This window comes from Pygocentrus nattereri, chromosome 3, assembly GCF_015220715.1.
Source record: "Pygocentrus nattereri isolate fPygNat1 chromosome 3, fPygNat1.pri, whole genome shotgun sequence".
Classification (NCBI taxonomy): Eukaryota; Metazoa; Chordata; class Actinopteri; order Characiformes; family Serrasalmidae; genus Pygocentrus; species Pygocentrus nattereri.
Genome location: NC_051213.1, coordinates 3151326 through 3158507, shown reverse-complemented (window position 1 = coordinate 3158507; position 7182 = coordinate 3151326). Strand labels below are relative to the sequence as shown.

Genomic DNA, 7182 nt, shown 5'->3' with positions numbered 1-7182 from the left:
ATTAAGCCGTTAACTGTGGCTGAACTGCAGCTCTTCTAAGCCCTCGGGTCTGTTTATGGGTTCACACTGTACCTCCTCACTCTCATTTGATGCTGTTGAGGAAGCGTTTCAGCAGGACCTGGGACACTGGAAGTGGTACCTGATGGTCCCCAGGGGGGCTCTTAGAAATATCCACTAGGAATATGACTTCCAGCAGCCCTGAAGTGCAATACAGTTAAATGAATGAACCCAGACTATCAATCTACCTTATGGATCCGAAAGCTGTGGGATGTCTAACAAATAAGGCTCCAAAAATGCGATGGGGTCCTGCCATGATCTACTAATACTGAGAAGGATTTTTAAAAATTCTCTTCTCACACTTTCTGTTTCCATCTGTTACCTCGCTGGTCTGTTATTTGCCTGCATAATATTTGAAATTCGTGAAAACGTGAAGGAAGTGTACGCTGTAAAAACGGTTTGTCAGCTCAACCTAAAAAAATAACTTAATATAATTAAGCAATTAAGACAATTAAACTCATTTTATGCATCTTAAACAGGCAATTTAAATGAACCATTTTATTCGAATGATTTATTTGAGTAATAAAGCTATTTAATTTGATTGTTACCACACAAAGTCTTTTTCTCATAACTTAAGACGAAAAACTCAGTAACCCAGAACAGCGCAGTTCACCGCTTGCCATGTTCACTGAGTCATAAGTCTCAGTATGTAATGATCCTGAGAACAGAGATTAAACTGGCTTGTGTAAAAATATTTATTTATTGAACTGCCTAAAACAAGTTAACAGACGTGGGTTACTGTTATAGTAATTTACCATTAGAGCTTCAGTGAGGTTTTTTTTACAACTTACAAAACGTACATATTAATTTCACGGGAGTACGTATTAAATTTAGTAACTAATTAATAATGTCGTTTTATTTTTTATTCATGTTTGTTGACCATTCGTTCATCAAACTTGTTATCAGTGGTGGACAGTAACTGAGTAACTGAGTAACTGAGTAACTGAGTAAATGTAATTGGTTTCTGTACTTTAGTATTTTTGGTGTATCTGTACTGAAGTTTCTCCGTTCTGGGCGACTTTCTCCTTTCACTCCACTACATTTCAGAGTCTAATATCCGACTTTTTCCTCCTACATTTTGAGAAATCTGTGGTTCCTTTTGGTTTCTGTGTGTATAAAAACGTAACATGTCAAAACGAAAGAAGCGCAAAGCCAGAGCACCAATCAGGGCCCAGCGGTCACTTTGTTTAGAGCTGGTTTTGACCTGTTGGTCATACCGACCCAGTGCAGCACGCGGTTCAACGTCAGCGCAGCAGCGTAAAACTTTGGGAGAGTCTGTTCAACATAAATGATGAACTAACCTAACTTTGTGTAAATAGAGCTCAATATAGAAATATGTCCACATATGCAGTCGAGACTGACGCGGCTTTTTTCTGAATTTCTACAAACACCATTTCATTTTATAGTAAATGAGTTTGGGCTGGTTTATGTTTATGAACAGACGCCTACAGATCAACATAGTAAAGGAGCTCATCTGTGATCCTGAGTTTAAAGCCAGTTTTTATTCAGCTTAAACTTGGAACTAAGTTGCGTTAAGTTAATTACTCTTTTAGTACTTTTACTTTATACTTAAGTACATTTGAAGGTAAATACTTTAGTACTTTTACTCAAGTGGAGGTCTAAAGGGAGGAACTTCTACTTTTACTTCTACTTTTTACTTTTACTAAATACCTCTTTGCCCAAATGTACGCTTCGAGGAAAGACTTTGAAATGATGTTTAATCTCTTTTATAAAAGTGGTTACTTAGAGAACCATCCAGAAAGATTCTTTAGGAAACCAAACGTGGTTCCTCAGTGGGACCACTCCACAGCTTCATTTTAGGGATGAGGATCAAACAGAAACTGATCTGCACTATCAGATATAAAGGTACAAAACTGACACTGGGTCAGTTCCCCTCTTGTCGCTGGGGTGGGACCCTCAAGGCTCCATCTCAGTCTCTTTATTCAGGGAACATAACTGAACCATAATCCACTGAAATGATCTGTTCTAAGCTGGACTGACTCCACACACCCTGCCCCGCCTCGCCTCCAGGCTTTTACTCTACTGCTCTGTTTTAAAACATTCGGTTATGAAAAGGAACAAATACCAACTTTTCACCTGGAGGAACTGATTTAAGCTCCACAATCAGACCTTAGAACCACTGCTGGAGCTTTGAGGGAACGTCTACACTGTTTGTAGCTTGACTAATAGGAAGTGTACCTGATTAGTACCTTCATTTCTAACAGTGTACAAGCTGTTGTGAAGGTGCACAACTGTCAAAATATTGTGGCAATTCGTTTCTGCTAAACTGTTCAAAAGAACAATGTTGAGGAATTACGCAAAGTGCTGAAATACCTTGATGAGTCAGAGTTGGGAAAATATGAACCTGACAGCTTTTACCACATATTTGGCAGCTTATACTAGTGTCAGTGTGCATTTATCCTGGTCATAAAGGTGTGTGAGTGCCGATACAAAGCAGAGCAATGACAGCGTGGGTTATGAAGCACTGACCTCATACGATTCAGCTGGACACTTTCGCCTGGATGGGTTTCCTCACTGTTCATGAAACTGCAACAAAAACCGGAATACAAACAATCAAGCTCCATCTCCAACACCAGAGATCTCACGAACACTGAAATCTGACCACATTATCCACAGGCAGGTTCTGCCCCTTCCGAGAGAAACATAAATAAGGGTGACACTGAATAAACTACAGTAAAAAAATTTAACATTTATCATAATAATCCTGGACGGCTACTGAGTCTGAAATAATGATGCTGGGGCACCAAAACTTTTACTTTAAGAGCCACAGCAAATAATGAGCCTCATATTTCAAAAGACAGTCATGAATTCAACACCAGCAGACAAAACAGGGGCATCACAATAAATATTCTAGAGAGGGCGGAGCTGGGCGAGAGGGCAAAATACACAATATTTCTTTTTTTTCAGACGTCCGATCAGTCGGAACAGAGAACAAGAACCAGTCGTGCTACTTTCTAAAAAAAATCTAATCAAAAACTGGACACAATGTCCAGTTAGTCCAGTTAAACAGACTAATTCTGCTCTTTATAATGAAACATGCAGTTGGTTAGTCTTTACAAGCACTGATGATAAACATGATACGTTCAGAAAAGGATAATGTACTGCATACTGCCCAGTCCTAGGAGAGGGCAGAGGAACTACCGCAGGCTTAACAGATCTGACCGCACCTGATGACTTCTCATCAGAGCAAATCCAGTAGTTCAGTAAGCATCAGCCCTGAAGGCTGTTTAGGCTGTTTAATGCAGTGAATTCCGAATGTGGTTGCTACGGTAACTGAACATTTAAAGGTTATTAATGGATTTGTCTCACAAATGAAATGTATATATATATATATATATATATATATATATATTATTATTATTATTATTTTATTTTATTATTACTCTGAAAAAAAAAAAAAAAAATCAACTATCTCTTATAAAAGCCCTTATCGACCCGGATTGATCCGAATGAGCGACCCAACAAAAAAGGAAGCGTCTTTCATGCAGTGGTAGGAAACACGGTATCTCACAGAAAGCTCTCATTCAACACGCTGACCAGCCTGGACACACACGCTGCGCTGCTCTGGCGGCAGATTTATGGGGTCATCGCCAAACTCTGACAAACTCACTTGTATTTTTGATATTTTGAAAAATATTTTGAATCATTTCGGAAATAAAGTTTCTGCCCTCGCATATTATGACCTATTCTGAAATTGCCCTCTTTGACATGAGATGCCCCCCACCCCCCACATTATGTTCCATTCATCCATTAAAATGTTAGGACATCGCTCCAAAGGACCCTATTTAGCACCTTTTTAAGAGTGTTGACAAGAGTTTACTGTCTGATATCTGACATCAAGTCCAGCATCCAATGAATGTCAGTAACGCTGAATTAGCACCGACTGTATTAAACGAATAGCCAGATGAGAGAATAGAGACAGATGACCTCTAACAGTGTTTCTATAATTCCAGCTGGACACAAAAGAACTCTATTCTCTATTCCATGGGTCACTCAGCTCAGCGAGTCCTCTAAGGATCTGAGCTTTCTTCTGGTCCAAATGGCTCTGATTGATCTCCTTTACGAATTTAACCTCATAATTCCACTTTCCACAGCTGTTTAAACATTTGGGTCCTCTCAGCAGTTCTTCCTCATGTTCTCAGAGAGTTTCTCCTCTTGAGTCTGTGGTCGTCTCAGTGGTTCTTCCTCATGCTCTTAGGGAGTTTCTCCTGTCGAGTCTTGGTTCCTCTCAGTGATTCTTCCTCATGTTCTTAGAGAGGTTATCCGTTGGAGTCAAGGTTCCTCTCAGTGGTTGTTCCTCATGCTCTTAGGGAGCTTCTCCTTTGGAGTCTTGGTTTCCTCTCAGTAGTTCTTCCTCATGCTCTTAGGGAGCTTCTCCTGCTGAGTCTTGGTTCCTCTCAGTGATTCTTCCTCATGCTGTCTCTGTTGGTGTCGCTCATTCGGTGGCTCTGCCTGCATTTCTGTATTACTGCTGCTGTGGGACAGTGACTGTTATCGAACGCTCCATATGAATAAACTGAGCTTAACTGAAATATAATTCAGCGCTGGGTATTTTACAGTGTGCTGAATTCTAGAGAAGATGCATGGTAAGACTTTCTCACAACATCAGGCATCAAATCTCTTTCTGACCAATGGGGAAAAAAAATCCATCATTTCTTTAGAGAAGGCTCGCTGAGCTGGCACGTCTACAGTGTGATGGAAATATGATGTGACACAGAGGTCAGTTTTAGGTTCGGGTTCAGAGAGGCAGATTAACCTCCGCTAAAAAAGGGGTCGTTATGGGGAGGAGGACCGACAAACTAAACATAAAACTGCCCCCAAAATCAAGCTTTACGCTCAGAAAGGCCATTGTAGTTATCTAAGCCTCATCTGGAGTTTAGGGCAAAATGGGGGAAAAAGCGTGGACAACAAAATAAATGAAAACAGAAATATAATACAGAACATAAATAATAAATAATAACGATTATAGCTCTAACCAAAATAGCAAAAAAAGCAAAACAAAAAGGACAACTAACAACAACAAAAACATAACAGTAATAACAATAATAATAATAATAATAATAATAGTAGTAGTAGTAAACAGTCATAATCATCATCATCATCATCATCATCATCATCATCATAATAAAATAATCTGTCAGTCCATCAGATAATTTGAATCTGCCCTCTTCTCTCATATTTTCTGTTTCTCTAATAATAATAATAATAATAGTAATAATAATAATAGCACTAACAATAAACATACCAAAAGCAAAACAAAAAGGACGACATAATAGTAATAATAATAGTAATAAACATAATAAACAACAGTCATCATCATAATAAAATAATCTGTCAGCCCATCAGATACTTTGAATCTGCCGTTTCTTCTCTCATATTCTCTGTTTCTCTAATAATAATAATAATAATAATAATAATAATAATAATAATAATTATGATAATGATGAGGATGATAATAATAATGAAACACAGAAGGAAAACTGCATAATCATTATAATCACAATAATACAAACAATATACCAAAGTAATTATATTTACTACTTTGAATTTACCTAGTTTCTCATGTGTGTTTTCTTTCTCTAATAATAATAATAATAATAATAATAATAATAATAATAATAATAATAAGAAGAAGAAGAAGAAGAAGAAGAAGAAGAGGAAAACGCCACAATCATCACAGCCATAACAGTAATAAGATAACAGTGGAGGATTTGCTCACTAGGCTGGATCTGATCTGGTGATTTCTCTTCCTCTCCCAGCGCTAAAACACTCAAACATTAGTGTCATGCTGTGTTAACCTAAAGTGAGAACTTCACATAAGAGATAAAAACCTCCCTCACTGAGAGAGAAGCTGTGAACTTTCCTCTCTGGTTCTGACCCGCTCTCTTTTCTCATCCCAAAGCACACTTTGCTCTGCCTACCTGCTCAGAACTGCAGTCCAGAACCGTTCCGCGTGCTCCGCTGGGCGAGAGCTCCGAGCGCGTGTGAGCGACACACACACAGACTTAATCATACACAAACACACAGCGCAGGCGGAGAGAGAGTGAGAGGTGAGGGAGGGAGCGAGGCAGCTATATAGTGACTGGGAGCGCTGCCCGGGGGCAGTAGAATCCTGCAGCTGCCCCTCCCGTGCTGCCGGCCCGTCACGTGGGGTTTGTAGCTGGCAGCAAGGCGAGTAACGACTTCCGCACTGCAGGCTACAGCGCTATACAGCTCTAATTACAGACCAGAAACTTTACGCCAACAACCAGAGTCTAATTCACACACTCTCTCTCTTTCTACAGCGCTATACAGCTCTAATTACAGACCAGAAACTTTATGCCAACAACCAGAGTCTAATTCACACACTCTCTCTCTTTCTACAGCGCTATACAGCTCTAATTACAGACCAGAAACTTTACGCCAACAACCAGAGTCTAATTCACACTCTCTCTCTCTTTCTACAGGCTATACAGCTCTAATTACAGACCAGAAACTTTATGCCAACAACCAGAGTCTAATTCACACTCTCTCTCTCTTTCTACAGCGCTATACAGCTCTAATTACAGACCAGAAACTTTACGCCAACAACCAGAGTCTAATTCACACTCTCTCTCTCTTTCTACAGGCTATACAGCTCTAATTACAGACCAGAAACTTTATGCCAACAACCAGAGTCTAATTCACACTCTCTCTCTCTTTCTACAGCGCTATACAGCTCTAATTACAGACCAGAAACTTTACGCCAAGAACCAGAGTCTAATTCACACTCTCTCTCTCTCTTTCTACAGCGCTATACAGCTCTAATTACAGACCAGAAACTTTACGCCAAGAACCAGAGTCTAATTCACACTCTCTCTCTCTTTCTACAGCGCTATACAGCTCTAATTACAGACCAGAAACTTTACGCCAACAACCAGAGTCTAATTCACACTCTCTCTCTCTTTCTACAGCTCTATACAGCTCTAATTACAGACCAGAAACTTTACGCCAACAACCAGAGTCTAATTCACACACTCTCTCTCTTTCTACAGCGCTATACAGCTCTAATTACAGACCAGAAACTTTACGCCAACAACCAGAGTCTAATTCACACACTCTCTCTCTTCTACAGCGCTATACAGC

General features: G+C 39.5%; 1 protein-coding gene across 1 annotated transcript in view; it reads right to left on the bottom strand.

The window, feature by feature from the left end:
- Window positions 1-6090, bottom strand: part of prr35 (proline rich 35) — a 20574-nt gene extending 14484 nt beyond the window's left edge. Inside the window, exons 1-2 of the mRNA XM_017687264.2 lie at window positions 6000-6090; window positions 2548-2604 (exon numbers count right to left, since the gene is read on the bottom strand). The gene's annotated coding sequence lies outside the window, so the exon portion shown is untranslated. The remainder of the gene's footprint in view (window positions 1-2547; window positions 2605-5999) is intronic.
- Window positions 6091-7182: the final 1092 nt, after the last annotated feature.